General features: G+C 37.1%; 1 long non-coding RNA gene across 1 annotated transcript in view; it reads left to right on the plus strand.

Annotated features, from left to right (window-relative positions):
* Positions 1-16,787, plus strand: part of LOC104860851 — a 28,693-nt gene extending 11,906 nt beyond the window's left edge. The window contains exons 2-3 of the long non-coding RNA XR_779813.2: positions 10,293-10,446; positions 14,170-16,787. This is a non-coding gene — a long non-coding RNA (uncharacterized LOC104860851). The remainder of the gene's footprint in view (positions 1-10,292; positions 10,447-14,169) is intronic.
* The last annotated feature ends 215 nt before the right edge of the window (positions 16,788-17,002 follow it).

The following is a 17,002-nucleotide window of genomic DNA, read 5'->3' on the forward strand; positions in this document are numbered from 1 at the left end:
TACTCTTTCCAGCAAGTTTAATGTTTCTGTTTTAATATTTAGATCTTTAATCCATTTGGATTTTATTTTAATGCATGGTGAAAGATAAGGGTCTAGTTTTAATTTGTGGCAGGTTGAAATCCAGTTTTTCCAACACCATTTATTAAAGAGGCTATCTTTCCTCCACTGAGGATGGTCAGCTCCTTTGTCAAAAATGAGGTAGCTGAGTCCAGCAAGTTTAATGTTTCTGTTTTAATATTTAGATCTTTAATCCATTTGGATTTTATTTTAATGCATGGTGAAAGATAAGGGTCTAGTTTTAATTTGTGGCAGGTTGAAATCCAGTTTTTCCAACACCATTTATTAAAGAGGCTATCTTTCCTCCACTGAGGATGGTCAGCTCCTTTGTCAAAAATGAGGTAGCTGAGTACATCTGGATTTGTTTTTGTGTCTTCCAGTCTGTTCCACTGATCCTCAGGCCTGTTTCTTTGCCAGTACCATGCTGTTTTTATCACAGTGGCTTTGTAGTATAGTTTCAAATTGGGAATTGTAATACCTGGTGCCATGTGTCTGTTGCCTAAGATGGCTTTTGCTATTCTAGGTTCCTTATGGTTCCAAATGAATTTTTGGATTCTTTTTTCTAGTTCTGTGATGTATAGTGTTGGAATTTCAATTGGCATTGCATTGAATGTATATAGCAGTTTTGGTAGTATGGCCATTTTCACTATGCTGATTCTTCCTACCCAGGAGCAGGGGATATCTTTCCATTTTTTTTATATCCTCTTCAATTTCTTTTTTCAGAGTGCTACAATTTTCAGTGTAGATATCTTTTGCTTCTTTTGTTAGATTGATTCCTAGATGCATCATTTTTTTGGATGCTATTTATTGTAAAAGGAATTTTTTCTCTTATTTCTTTCTCAGTGAGTCTGTTATTTGTGTATAAGAAGGCTATTGATTTTTGGGTGTTCACCTTGTATCTGAATTCTCTGCTGAATCTGTCAATTAAGTCTAGAAGTCTTTTGGTGGAGTCTTTTGGGTCTTCAATGTAGCGTACCATATCATCAGCAAATAATGACAGTTTAACTGCTTCCTTCCCTATCTTTATTGCTTTAATTTCTTTCTCTTGTCTAATTGCTGTGGCTAATGTTTCCAGAACTATATAGAAGAGGAGCATTGATAGTGGGCATCCTTGCCTTGTTCCTGATTTTAACGTGAAGGTTTTCAGTTTTTGGCCATTTAATATGATGTTGGCTGTTGGTTTTTCATAGATAGCCTTTATTAAGTTGAGGTAAAGACCATCTATTCCAATTTTTTGCAGGGTTTTTATCATGAATGGGAGTTGAATTTTATCAAATGCTTTTTCTGCATCTATTGAGAGGATCATATGGTTTTTGTCCTTGACTTGTTAATATAATATATTACATTTATTGCCTTTTGTATGTTGAACCACCCTTGCATCTCTGGAATAAATCCGACTTGGTCAGGATGAATGATCTTCTTGATAATCCTCTGTATTCTGTTTGCTATTATCTTATTAAGGATTTTTGCATCTATATTCATTAAGGAGATTTATCTGTAGTTTTCTTTTTTAGTTGCATCTTTCCCTGGTTTGGGAATCAAAGTGATACTTGCTTCCAGGAATGAATTTGGAAGTATAGCTTCCCTTTCAATTTCATTGAAAAGTTTAAAGAGTAATGGCAATAGTTCTTCCCTAAATGTCTTGTAAAATTCAGCAGTGAATCCATCAGGGCCTGGGCTTTTCTTTGTTGGTAAATTTTTAATTACATTTTCAATTTCACTGATTGTAATTGGGGTGTTTAAAATGTTTTTATCTTCTTTGTTCAACTCTGGTAATTCATAAGTATCTAAAAATCTGTCCATTTCTTCTGTGTTTTCCATTTTATTGGAGTACAGGTTCGCAAAGTAGGTATTCATGATCTTCTGGATTTCTTTTGGATCTGTTGTGACTTCGCCTTTTTCATTCCTGATTGCATTGATCTGAGCCTTTTCTTTCCTTTTTTTGATAAGATTAGCTAAGGGTTTGTCGATTTTATTTATTTGTTCAAAAAACCAGCTCTTTGTTTCATTTATTTTTTGTATCATTTTCTTAGTTTCCATTGCATTGATTTCTGCTCGGATCTTTATAATTTCCTCTCTTGTTCGAGCTTTGGGTTTTCCTTGCTCTTGTTTTTCTAGGAGTCTAAGTTTCATCATTAGGTTATTTGAGCCCTCTCTGTTTTCCTAGTGTGGGCATTCAATGTTATGAATTTTCCCCATAGAACTGCTTTCATTGTGTCCCATAGATTCCTGTATGTTGTGTTGGCATTCTCATTCATTTGTAAAAACTGTCTAATTTCTTCTTTAATTTCCTCTGTAATCCATTGATTGTTTAGGAGAGTGTTGTTCAGTTTCCATGTGCTTGTGAAGTTCCTACAGTTTCTTGAGCTATTGATCTCCAGTTTGATTGCACTATGATCTGATGATATACAGGGGATGACTTCAATTCTTTTGCATTTATTCAGACCTGTTCTGTGAGCCAATATGTGGTCTATCTTGGAGAATGATCCATGTGCAGCTGAAAAGAATGTATATTCTGATTTTGTGGGGTGGAATATTCTGTAAACATCTATTAAGTCCATGTGTTCCAAAACTTGGTTCAGTTCTATTATTTCATTGTTGATTTTCTACCTAGATGATCTGTCAATTTGTGATAGTGGGGTATTTAAATCCCCCACTAAAATTGTATTATTGCTTATTTGGTTTTTCATATTACTTAACATTTGTTTTATATAGTTGGGGGCATTTATATTTGGTGCATATATGTTTATGATTGTCATATCTTCCTCTTGAATTGTTCCCTTTACAAGGATGTAGTGTCCTTCTTTGTCTCTCTTATTGAGTTTTGGTTTGAAATTTACTTTGTCTGAGAATAAGATTGCTACCCCTGCTTTTTTCTGGGCTCCTGACGTGTGGAGAATTGTTTTCCATCCTTTCACTTTCAGTCCAAGGGCTTCCTTTTGCACTAGGTGTGTTTCTTGTATACAATGTATTGTTGGATTTTGCTTCTTAATCCATTCTGCCAGTCTGTTTCTCTTGATTGGTGAATTGAGGCTATTAACATTGATGCTTATAACTGATATGTTCTGACTTATTGTTGTCATGTTATTGTCCTTCTGTTGACTCTTTTTACTTTTTCTCCCCTCTTCTTTTAGTTCCTTGCCTTGCCTATTTGATTTGGTCTGTTGGGCCTCATGGTATTGTGACCTTCATTGTTCTTTTCTAGGATATTGTTTAGAATTCCTTGTAGTGCTGGTTTGGTGTTCATGAAATTTCTTAGGTGTTCTTTGTCGTGGAAGTATCTTATTTCCCCATCTATTTTGAAAGAGAGTTTTGCAGGATACATCAGCCTAGGTTGGAGGTTATTTTCTTTTAGGACTTGGAATACCTCACTCCAGGCTCTCCTTGACCTAAGGGTTTGTGTTGAAAAGTCTGCTGTGATTCTGATGGGCTTTCCTTTGCATGTGATTTGTTTCTTTTCGCTTACTGCTTGTAATATTTTGTTTTTCTGTTCGATTTCTGGGATCTTGATTATTACATGTCTAAGTGTAGATTTTTTTTTTTGTGGCTAGTTGGAGTTCTATATGCCTCACTTATCTGTATGTCTAATTCTTCCCTTCTATTTGGGAAATTTTCTGTCATTAATTCTGTGAAGAGCTTTTTTAAGTCATTTGTGTTTTCTCCTGCTATTTTATGAATTCCTATCAGTCTTATGTTATTTTTCTTTGCATCATCTAGAAGTTGTTGGATTGATTTCTCATGATCCCTTACTGTTTTTGAGAGACCTCTTTTTTCACGGTCACTGACTGAGATCCTATCTTCTATATATGAAATTCTATCTTCACAATCTTTTATTCTGTTGTGTACACTTTTAATAGAGTTTTTAATCTCCTGGATATCTGTTTGAATCTGTTTTATGGATTCCTTCTTTCCTCTTGGATTCCATTTCTTTCCTCTGTTGGGCATTCATTGTTTCCATTTCTTTCTTATACTGAGTCTTCATGGCTTCTATCATGGTCTTGAGCTCATCTACTTTTTTGTCAGTTTCTGTTCTAGAGTCTCGAATCATGACTTCCATTTTGCTCATCATCTCTCTGGTTAACTGGGAAATTATTTCTGATTTGAATTTTTCTAGAGCCTGATTGATCTGTTTTGTTACCTCCTGTGCTATGGGTCCAGGGTGTCCTGCTGGTTCACTATCAGACTTTTCATCCTCATTTGTCCTACTATTTGCCATTGGTGAACTGGAAATCTGTCTTTGTGTCTTGCTTAAGTGTTTTCTCATTTTTATTTTTGTTGTTGGGTTGTCCTTGGTTTAATTTCTGTGTATTACTTAAATCTTCCTAATATTGTTGTGCTTAGCTTTTGAGGCTCTAATGACTCATAGACACCCTCATTTTCATAATATTAGAGAAAACAACTTATTAAATCAATCACAATCCTTTATCCCAATTGATACATTCAGCAGCCCAATAGGATCAAGCACAGCTTGCAAATTGACCACTTGTGGTAGTCATTGATCACCTTTAAACCATGTGAATTAAATTAATATCAAGAAGCAGCCCAAAATATGTTTGCAGTGAATACACTTTTTAATATAGCATGTTTACCTTTTAGGATGGGGGGTTAGACTGAGTTAGGATGAGAGGAGTAGATAAGTGAAAGAACTGGAGCAGGTTTGAAGTGAAACCAGAGTATGTAGAATGACCTTACTATCTTTATGAAGCTATTAACTTCAAAGGGGATAGACAGAGTGCAGAGATAAGGACAAGAATATATCCCCTTAACAGTAACAGGGGCTTGCCTTCCCTTGAAGCTATGGAGCCATGAGTGAGGTAAAATGACTGGAGAAAAGAATAAAGAAAACAAAACAAAAACAAAAACAAAACAAAAGAAAACAATCAAACAAAAAAAAAAACCCAAAATAATAATAAAAGAAGTAGTCTGAGTTAGGGCAGGAGCAGGATTAAAAAGGGAGATGGGGGATAATATGGTGGAGCAAGAAACTGAGTTGGAGAAAGAGGACATAAAATAGAAAGAAATTTTAGGGTGGAATGAGGAAAAGAAAAAAAGAAAAAAAAAGAATTTGAAGGGGCTCTTTCAGACTATGTCTCTGTTGTCATATTATACCACATGTACAGCCATGTGCAGAACCGAATCCCCTGATCTTGGCTAGCCAATGGCAGGTCCCCATGACTCAAACTGACCTCAGTACACAAGGCCTAACTTGAGTTTCCCAATCCACAGGGTTGAACTCCACTCAGTTCTATTACAGGTTTCCCCTGCCCTTTCTTTAAAAATGTTCAATGTTGGGAGCTCAGAAAACTACCCTTCATGAGCACCTATGCCTCTGCAGAGTGGGTCCAAGGACTGGCCTAATCAGGAGGTTTGAGAATGGGGCAGGGGGGGTCATGGGGGTGTTTCAAGGGCGCCCTCGTGGCTGCCTTCCTTACTGGATCTGGTGGCACGCAGTTGGGGAGGTCGTGCACCCACCGGATGAGCCCAGCCAGGCAGCTGGAGAGGCCTCCTCCAGGGTCCTTGAGTCCTTACTCTAGACTTCTTTACATTGTCCAAATAATCCTTTATGATTTTAAAAGTATTTTTTTCTATATGTATCACTTGATATAGTTTCTGTTGGTATATCTTCAAATTCACTAATCTTTCTGAAGTATCTCAACTGTCATCAATCCTACCCATTATATTTTTCATCTCAGACATTGTAGTTTTTTATCTCTAGATGTTTGATTTGTGTCTTTTTATTATCTCCCATGTTTCTACTTAACATGTTTACTATTTGTTGTAGTTGTTGACTATTTAGAATATAGTTATAACAGCTGTTGACATGGTCTCATCTATTATTTCTAACATGTCATTTAGGGTCACTTTCAGTGGCTTTCTCCACTCTTTATAGTTCATATTTTCCTGTCCTTTGCACAGTTGGCAATTTTTTTATTAGCTGTCATATGTTATGAAATTTACTGCTTTTAAATTTATTCTAGGTTTGACCAGAACAGCATTTTGCTGGGGCTATTCTCTATAGTTAGTTAAGATCTTTTTAGTGCTCAGCAGATGCCCCATGAAAGATGATGTTTTTCAGTCTGGCTGATTATTTCAGGCATTGCTACCTTTAACCCTTTGGCATGGTTTCTTCTCCAACCCTGTGTAGTGTCTTCATATATGTAGACTGATCATTATTCTGCTGAACACCCCAGCAGATCTCAGGCAGATATCTAGATTTCTCTCTTTACATCTTTCTCTTTTCTAGTATTGTATTGTGCCTACAAGCTCTCATTCCCTTCACAGCCCTGAACCCTTAGCTTTATTTCCTCAACTCAGGGAGTTCTCTGGGCTCTTCCTGGTTTATCTGCACTGTGTCATATCCTGAAAATGCTTTAAGAAAATAAACTGAGGAAATCACAGGGCTAACCCCATTTGTTTCTAGTCTTAGATGGTCACAGTCCTTTTTCACATGATGTCTGCTATGGTTTAAATGTTTATGTCCCTCCAAAACTCATTTTGAAACTTAATCCCCAGTGTATTAAGTTTAAGAGTTGAAGTTTTTAGGTTAGTAGGGTTCAACTTTTGTGAATGGGGTCAGTGGTCTTGTAAAGGGGGTTGTGGGAACCTATTTGGTTTCCTTTGGTCCTCTGCTTCCTGAGGACACAGTGTTCATCCTTCTATCATCTAAGGATGTAAGAAGAAGCACCATCCAACAATCCTTAGCCAGACAGGGAATATGCTGGCACCTTGATCATGGACTCCCTGACTTCTAGAACTGTGAGAAACAAATTTTTATCATTAAAAATTACTCCTTCTGATGTATTTTGTCACAGCATCTGGAATGAACTTTCCAATGTCTTTGAAAGCCATTGTTTTGTTGTTTTGTCCAGTTTTGGAAGTCATTTCAGGCAGGAGAATCTGTCTGGTCCCTGTTACTCCATCATAACTAGAAGCAGAAGTCTCTACTTATCTATTTTCAGTTCTTCAAACTTTGTGGATTACTGTTCATCTCTGAGGTCATGTTGAGTTGGAAAGCCCCTAATAGTCAGAATTAGAATTTACCATGGTCACAAATACTTCTGAAGTGAGCCAGAGGATATAACAGATCAATGCTTTTTCCTTTGACTACTGTTATAATCAAATCATTTTTATCACTTTAAAGCACTTTCAAAGTATAACTGTTTGAAGCCTCAATCAAGGGAGATATGGTTTCAGGTCAATGAATGCCTAATAGAATTTTATCATGAGAAAGGCACATATTTGTGATCTTAGGAACTTGCTTTAATAACAAAAACCAAGGCTTTTGGCTATATAGTAAACTTGATATATAAGACAGAAACTGTCCTGTGTCCTTTACACTCTCTTCCTGTCCAGTTCATTGCATGAAACATTGGCTTAGGGACCAGGCTGTTCAGCCAGAGGAGGATTCTGGCCCTCTGGCACTTCCATTTCCCCCCTCAGTTACTACACCAAATGAGGGGTGCAGATCTTATAGGTGGGATCCTAGGTGACTTAGTAATACTTCATGCTTCCACTTACCTCGTCTTTGTGGGCGACAGGTTGCAAATTTATTTTTAAAAAACTGCACTTAGTAAACAGTTGTAGAATGAATAAAAATAAAAAGTTTTTTGAAAGTGAAAGTGTTCCAGAAGGCTTGGCATCTTTCTTCTCATGGCAATCTGCAGAGACAATCAGTCTATTGGGAGCCCAGTGATCCTGTTCACGGATGCATGCTGGTTCCATTACCAGTGGCTGCTGGGGGTTGACATTTGCCAAGGCCTCTCTGCTCTCGTAGAGTTCATTGCTGTGTCCAGGATGTGATCACAACCAGAACTCAATTAAACTTTTCAAAGTAATAAAGAAGAGTCCTTTAAAGGATGGATTGTCTTGAACTTTTCTTTCAAATGGAGACAGCTTCCTTCTTCCTGAGTGTGGTAAGAGCGGGAAGGGATCTCTCCTCCTAACCTTTAGCTTTTAGCCATAGCAGAGATTTAATAAATCTTATTATCATTACCACTTAAATATTTATTAAATATCTATCTGTCAAATCCAGTGAGTGCAAATGAACTTCTTAACATTTAAGAAGTTCTGCTATTAGCAGTGTATCATCACAACATTTTTTTTGTCAAGGGATGGCACAATTCTGAGTTGGAGGAACATAGGAATGCCTGTCATGAGAATGGATAGAGAGAGGGAGAGGAAGGAAGAAGGAAAAGGACATGGAGAAGGAGAAGAGAAGGGAAGGGAAAAAGGTAAATATAAGAAAAGAAAATTCATTTGATTAGGATGATCCAATTTCCTTCTGGTGTCACAAGCACGGTGGTGTTAGATGGCCAAATAGGTAGATATTTATGACTTCTTCCCTCACTCTATACACATCTCTGCTCAGAACCCCTGACCAATCAATCTGAAGTACTTTTCACTCATTACTATCCAAATTCTTACTCACTTTATTTTCCTTTTTAGGACTTATCCCCACCTACAATTTATTTGCTTATTATCTGTCACATTCCTAGGATGTCAGCTCTTTAGCGCAAGGAATTCATCTGTCTTCTCTACCATGCTGTATTTTTTTGGTACCAGGGATCGAACTCAGGACCTTGCACTTGTGAGGAAGGTGGCAGAACCACTGAGCTAAATCCCCAGCCCTATTGTGCTGTATCTTTAATGGCTAGAACAGTGACTAGCAGGTAGTAGGCACTTAATAAATAGTTGTGGAATGGGTGAAATAAATTAAATAACTGGATAAATGACTTCTACAGAAGACAATTTAATATTAGCACACTACTTGATCCAAAATAAAAAATAGAAATACAGCCATGTTAATGTAAGTGCTGTGTTTTTTAATCAATTTGATTCCACTAGTAGAGAATTTGAATTAAGAGAGAAAGAGAAAGTGAACATTGGGGAAAAGTAAGAGTATACATAACTCCCATTTACAAAGTGTGTAGTTGAAATACAGATGAAAAGTTATATAGGAAGAAATAGAGGTTTATGTAGATTATTGAAAGTTGTAAGGCAATCAAATGATAAAATACCTTCATCCCCCACCCCTAGGCACACATGAAATCAAATTTTGGAAGGTAAAGGGAAGTAGCAAAGAGGAGGTAGAAGTTAGTTATAGATTCCTCTTTTATATTAGATTTGAGAGATATTATATAAAGAGAGGAGACAATAAGGAAAAAGGGCTAAGCCCTTTCTAGAGCAGTGGGGGTGATGAGTAGAGAGTAAAAATAATTTCCATTAGCATACAAACATGTTATTTTTGTCCCATCTTAAAGCAAATTACTCTTAACCTCTCATTCTCTGTTTAACTTTGGGTCTATTTTTTTTTTCTCAAAAAAAATTCAAATTTCCCTTATCCACTTTCTCTTTTCCATTGTCTATTGAGCCCTTCCAAGTAGCCTTTTTTCCCACACCACAACACAACATTGTGCTTGTAAAGTTCACAACCAGCTTCATTGGTCGTCATCTTTGAGCCTCTGAGCAGCAGTTAGGCCTCGTGGCTGCTCCTTTCTCCTTGAAGTACTTCAGTCTCTCAGACTTCTTTCCCTGACATTGACTGCTCCTTTATAGTCTCTTGAAGGTTATTCCCTGATTCATCATCTAATGTTTTCTTCTTTTCAAATCACATTCATGATCTGGGTTTCTTACTTAGCACCATAGTTTTAGTTTAGTTTATAGCCCATCTCCTATATTCAGGGCTTTTATATCCAACGGTTCACCTGACATCTTTCCCTTGCATATTTAAAACTGAGTTAATAATTTCCTTTAAGTTTTGTTCCCATCATTGCCATCTTGGTAAACATATCTTTACTCTTCCAGCTGTTCGGATCAAAATCTGGGAGTCACCTTCAACTCCTTTCTTTCTCTCAAAGTCATGTATATTCTAACACTAAATTCTTTTAGCTGTATTTTCTTCTTTCTTCCATTCTTTTCTTTTTTCTTTCTTTCTGTATATTTTTTTAAGATGAGATCTTGCTATGATATAGTTCAGGCTGGTCTTGAACTCAGTATATAGCCCAGGATGGCTTTGAACTCACAGCAATCTTCCTGCCTCAGGCTCCTGAGTGCTAGGATCACAGGTGCGTGCCACCACGCCTGGTTTGTATTTTCAAAACATATATCAAATCCAACCATTTTTACCATCATTCCTGTTAAAGTCACTTGTTGAAGAAGTCTGCCTGCAAATTGGCCACCAAAGATCTTCATTTTCTGATGTTCCTGCTCTTATTTAATTTCTTCCAATGCTATAGCTGAGCTGATCTGTGGGACCAAAAGAAGAAGGAAGTGATGGTGTGTGATATAACCTCATGTTCTTCTGTGCTTTTCAAGCACTCATTTTGGGGGAAGCCAGACACTTATTGTGAGGATACTCAAGCAGCCACGTGAAAACAGCCACGGCAAGAGGTGAGGCATTTGGTTAGCACCAACATTTCAACAATAAGTGAGACATGTTGGATGCAAATCCTCCATCTCCAAAAGCTCTCTGACAGTTGTAGACTGGCCAATATCTTGACCACTACCTCATGAGAGACCCAAGCAAGATTCATCCAGTGAAGCCACTCTCAAATGCTGACCCATAAAAAGGGAAGAGATAGAAATGTTTAATATTGTTTTAAGAAGCTTAATTGGGGAAAATTAAGATTCACAATAGACTCTGATACTAGTGGTTCTTAATTAATCTTGCTGTAGTTTATTCTTTCCCCCATAGCCTGAGTTAGACTTTCAAAACTAAGTCATACCATGAAATGGAAAATATACTGGGTAGGATTTTTGGCAGATTAATATTTAAGGAGAGAGCCAGGTGTGGTGGTGCATGCCTATAATCTCAGCACTCAGGAGGCTAAGGCAGGAGGATCACTGTGAGTTCGAGACCAGCCTAGGCTACATAGTGAGTTCCAGGTCAGTCTCAACTACATAGTGAGACCCTGTCTCAAAAAAAAAAAAGGAACCAAAAAAAAGAAAAAACAAACCAACAAAAATATTTAAGGAATGAAGATTAATGAACTTGAAGGTACAGCAATAGAATGGTTCAAAATGAAACACAGAAAAATAAAACTGAAAAAATCAACAGTGTCAGGCATCTGTGAGCAACTTCAAGAGGTCGGATTCTCTAAAAGAGAAAAGATAAAAGTAACATTTGAAGAAATAATAATCAACTTTTGCCAGCTTTGCAGAAAATGCTAAACCCATAGATCCAAGCCTAGTGAACTCTAAACACAAGAAACAGGAGGAAAACTATACCAAGATACTTAATCAAGTTGCTTACAATCAGCGGAAAAAGACAAAATGTTAAAAAAGCAACCCAAAAAATGTGAAATATTGTGTACAGAGGACCAAATATTCTTGTTGAAAAAAATATACAAGTTAAATAATTTTCCAGGCATTCAAAAGGTAAAAGAATGAATCATGAATGTATCCAGGCTATAAAAAATGCAAAAAGGGGGCTGGAAATTTAGCTCAGTGGTACCCTGCCTGCCTTACAAGCACAAGGTCCTGAGTTAAATCCCCAGAACACACACAAAAAAAGTTTAAAAAATGCTAAAGGAAATCTTTCTAGCAGTAAAATGATATAAGATGGAAACGTGGATCAACTTAAAGGATTGGGGAGAACCAGATGGTGGTAACTACATGTGTAAATAAAGATTACTTTTCCTATTAACACTTTAAAAGATGAGTTTTAAAGGCAAAATAAGAGTAAGTTATTTGGTTTATTAACATGTGGAATACTGTGTATGCTAGTAGTAGCATAGCAACTAGGAGTGTAGAAATGAAAGTACATCTGTATAACTTCTTACATTAAGTGTAACAGCATAATATCACTTGAAGTTTAGGCTGTGATTAATGGTCAATAAAAAACAAACAACCAAAAATATTTTAAAAAACAGAATTATAGGTGCTAGGCCAAGAAAGAAGATAGAAGAAAATTAAAAACTACTCAGTGAATTCAAAATGAGATAAGAAAGAAAGAAAATGGAAAGAATAGATGGGAAAAATATAAAGCAAACAAGTGATAAATCTGAACCCAATCACAAAACAAATTAAGTGTAAATGGTCTGAATACCTACATTCAAAGGCAACATTATCCTAACCACAAGAAACCTACCATTAATACAGACACAAATACTGAAAAGCAAATGAATGGCAATGTCTATTAATGCATTAACCATATTAAAACCAATTGAGAGAACACTTAAATGGTGTTAATAACAGTCAAGGTAGATTTCAGAGAAAATAATACTAGCAGTGTTAGAGTGAATCATTTTAAACATAATGAAAGCATTGGTTAATTGAGAGAATACAACAATCATGAATGCTAGTGAATCTAATAATTTTGCAAATTACATGAAGCAAAAGCCAATAGTACTGAAAGAAGAAACAGACAAATCTACATTCAAATCAGATATTTCAACACCCTATAATTAATAATCAAGTAATTATAAAATTAGTACTAAAATAGAAGGCTTGTAGATGATAGTGAACCAAATTGGTTGGTACTAGCCAACATGACCTAATTTCCATTTATATGATAGTCCATTCAACAGCATTGGGTTACATGTTCTTTTCACAGTCATACTGAACATTTACCAAGATGGACCATATTCTGGTCCATGAAACAACTCCCAATAAATTCTTTAAAAATTAAAACATTTCAAACCATATAGAATATGTTCTCTAATAAAAATGGGATTAAATTAGAAATCAATACCAGAAATATACCTGTTAAACCATCACTATTTAGAAACTAAATATTTGAACATGTGAACAATATTTGAACAATATATGAAAATTCATGGAAAACTGCCAAATCAGTTTTTATAGGAATTTTATAGTATTGATATGTCTAACTCTTTTTCCAAAAGCAGACAAAGATATTAGTGAGAGGAAAAAGCAACTTCAGAGCAATTTTTCTTTGTGAGCCATAATTTCAAAAATTATTGAAATTTTTACAACTGTAATTCTACTAAACAGGTAGATAGTACATCATGTCCAAAGAGTGTCATCCAAGGTATGCAAGTTTAGTTTAACATTTGTCAATCAATGTAATCTACCACATCAACAGACTATAAAAAGGGAAAGCCATGTGTTCATCTCAACAGACACAAAAAAGGCATTTCATAAAGTTCAACATTTATTGTCACTTAAAACTCTCAGAAAATAGAATTTCTTTTGCTTGATTAAGAAATGTATGAAAAATCCACACTTAACAAAATATAATGATAAGACACTGAGTACTTTCCCTCTAAGAGCAGGAACAAGTTAAGGATATTCAATTTCATTTCTGTTCAAGGTTGTACTAAAATATCTAGCCAATGTGATAAGGCAAGAAAAGGAAATAAAAGGTATCTAGGTTAGGAAGCAAAAGTAACACTCTTTATTTGATCAACCATTTCTACAGAATATCCTATGGCATCTACCCAAATATACCAAAAGCAAAACCAGTACAAACTTAGGACCAGTAGGTGAGTTTGGCCTGGCTGAAAATATAAGATAAATATATGAAAATCAGCTATATTTCTATATTCTAGCAATAAACAATAGGAAGTTTAAATTTAACTATTGGTATCATTTACAAGAACTTCAAAAATGTGTTTATCCCCAAGGATAAAACATAATGAAAGATGCAAAAGATCTGTACATTGAAAACTTCAAAATATTGCTAGTTGCTAACCTACAAAGAGATATGGTGTGTTTATGGGTGAGAGACTCAATGCTGTTATCTGTTAGCCTCCTATTCAACTGCTAATGCAATCCAATCCAAATCAAAATGATGTACATAGGCCTTTTTGTAGAAATTGACTGATTCTAAAACTCCTGGAAAAACAAATGACCTAGAGTAGCCAGAACGTCTTTGAAAAAAAAAAACAAAGTTACAACATTCACATTATTGGCTTCAAGATTTGTTATAAAGTTAAAATAGTCATGGCACGTAATATGGTACCTAAGCAAGATACAAGGTAGTCTCGAAATATATGGTGAATGTTGAAGTTTTAAACCTTTATAACAGTAAAAGACACATTGTCATTCGTTCCTTTCCAAATACGCCCCTTTACTTCAAACCCTTATTCCATCATTATTGTCATTTTCTGAAATACTTTTTGAAATCTTCTCTTGTGTCTTTAAATAAAGCGAATGCGGCTGACAAGTACCACCCGACAGAAGGCAGGCTTGTAGAAACATTACACTGTATCTGCATCCATCGTGTTCACTGGATCTGCTGCCGTGTGACATCTGATTCTCCCACAAAGCCAAAATGACCATCCAGGACATCGAGGAAGCTACAACAGTGCAACTAGAGACACAGAAGATAGCTTCCAGAGCTGCTTCAGAAAGTAGTAAGAACAATGGCATAAATGTGTCTGAGACAAGGGAAAGTATTTTAAGGGGGGGGTGTTAATAGTCTTTAATTGTAATTTTAAAAAAAATTTATACATTCACCAGATGTTTGATTATACCCAATAGACAGTCAATCGAACAAAATACTATCTTAAGTAGATGCACACATATTTTCCAAAATGGTTTTCAGTGGAGGCAGAGGTGCAAAGAATAAGAATGGTCTTTTCAACGAAGGGTACTAGAAAAATTAGTCATGTAGTCCCACAAAAAGCCTGTCATCCGCACTTGACAACATATATAAATGCCTATTAACACGGACCATATATCTACCTAAATGTACAGCCTAAAACCGTGAAGCTTTTTGAAGATGACATAGGAGACAAACTCAGCTGGGCTCTTTGCTAAGAGAGAAAGGTAAATGTGTGTTTTGGGGTCACACTTTTACAAAAATGGCTGGCCTCGACCCAAAAGGTTATCTGTGTGTACATTTGCATATGCTTCTGTGTGCAGGGGAGGAAGAAGTTCTGCATGTCACTGGGTAGGTGGCACATGTTACTTTTTCAAAACTCGAAGAGGAATTTACTAAAAGAGAGAAAAACAGAGTTTGTCCAGCATAAAAGAGGAAAAGTAGAAGGAGAAACTGTTTCCACATAACCCTAGGGATGAGCAAAGTGACTTCCTGCTCTTCTTACTGATGAGCAGGGTAGGTGACATCGAGAAGGAAGGAGGTCTTGTTTCACAATGATATCTCAGACTTGTGATTTCTAAGCAGGAGCCTGTGCATTCTGAGTTGGACTTGAGGCCTTCTCTGAAAGTGACAGACAGATGAGGGAGAGCCAGAGCAAGTGCTTCCTGCCCAGTGGCTTCCCCTGATTAGTGCATTACTGTGCCCCTAGGTGCTTAGAGATCAGGGCTAACAACATTCCCCACACCATCCCTTTCAAAGTCTTGATGCAGTGCAACCCTCATCTTTGTGGACCCTCTTTACCTTCTCTCTTTTTTCCACGACTCTTACAGCCCTGTGTAATTGTCTCCCGAATGAAATCGGGGTGAAGTAAGCAGGATGTGGGGTTGATGGAAATCTTCTAGCCTGATTTCCTGCTAACCCACTTCCTGCCCAGGCTCTTCCTGTCTTGGCCTCTGAGTGCTTCCTTCCCTCCTGCCTGATGGATCACCCTTACCTTGATGCATGCACAACCCAGGAAGTGAGGGAAAAACTCATCCAACTGCAGTATGGGGAACAGTGTATTTATTGCCCCCCAAATCACACACTAGAAAGGAAGTGTGGACTGAACATCCTCCGTCCCCCCACCAATCCATAGATTGAAACCTAACCTCAATTGATGGTATTTGGTGCTGTGGCCTTTACAGTAAGATGATTTGGAATGACAGTATTTCCCTTGTAAGTGACACCAAAGAGATGATCTCTCTTGGTCATGTGAGGATCTAGCAAGAAAATGGTTGTTTGCAAACCATGAACAGAACCCTCATCAAAAACTGAATTAGGTGCCTCGATCTCACTGTTCCTTAAGTTTCATGTCTGTGGTATTTTTATTAGTAGCTTAAATGGGTACTGACAGGAAGTGACGGGAGAGACCTGGAGCCCTGGTATTTACATGCAAACTCCCTGACTGCCAGGTTTTCTTTGATGGGAGAGCCCTGGAACCCTGGTTTTTACACGCAAACTCCCTGACTGCCAAGTTTTCTTTGGCTCCTAAAGATCAAGCATTAGATCAAGACCACAAGGCCCCGGTATGGTGTTCCCCCAAATCCATATGGCCAGCTAAGCATTTGTGAGCTGCTGAAAGGCTGAGCTGCCTTAACCATTGCACCATACCTATCTCAGTGTTTTGTTTTAGAGCAAGAATGTCCCCCAAAGGCCTCAGGTGCTCAAAGGTAGGGCTTTTGGAAGGTGATTGAGTTATGGGGGGACTTGCTGTTTAGAGGTAAGACCTGTTCAGGGAAAGTGGGTCATTGAGGGGCTGACCTGGAAGTGTGTATCTCCCTTCATGTCTTCTTCCTTCTCTCTCTACTTCCTGATCACCACGACATGAACAGCTTTCTCCTAACCAGGCCCTTTCACCATCCCCTTTCTCTGTTTAAGCCTGTTGAACACAGGCTGAAATTTCTAAAACTGTGAGACAAAAGAAACCTCCTCTTTTAAGTTGTATCTGTCAGGTATTGTGTCCCAGCAATGAGGAAAGCAACGAAGACACAGCTGAATAATTTATAACAGACAGAAATGAATGGGCTCATAGTTATGGAGTCTGGGAAACTCAAAGAGCATATGTCAACCCCTAGTGAGGCAGCTTGGCAGAGTGTGATCTCAAGGGCTGGAAGGCATCCAAATCATCCTTTTAAAATAACACCAATCCAGGGGCTGGGGATTTAGCTCAGTGGTGCAGCTGCCTGCCACGCAAGTGCAAGGTTCTGAGTAAAACAAACAAACAAACAAACAAACAAACAAACAAAATGTCAATCCTACCCTGAGGAGAAAGTCCTCAAGGCCTAATCATTCCTTAAGTGCTCCACTTTTCCATATTGTTATGACAAATTTTAACTTGAGTTTTGCCGGGGACAAACATTTAAACAGTAGCACAGGCTGTTCTGTTACCCTTAAGGGCAT

Source organism: Fukomys damarensis, unplaced genomic scaffold, assembly GCF_012274545.1.
Source record: "Fukomys damarensis isolate Sample0158 unplaced genomic scaffold, DMR_v1.0_HiC HiC_scaffold_9, whole genome shotgun sequence".
NCBI classification, from domain to species: Eukaryota; Metazoa; Chordata; class Mammalia; order Rodentia; family Bathyergidae; genus Fukomys; species Fukomys damarensis.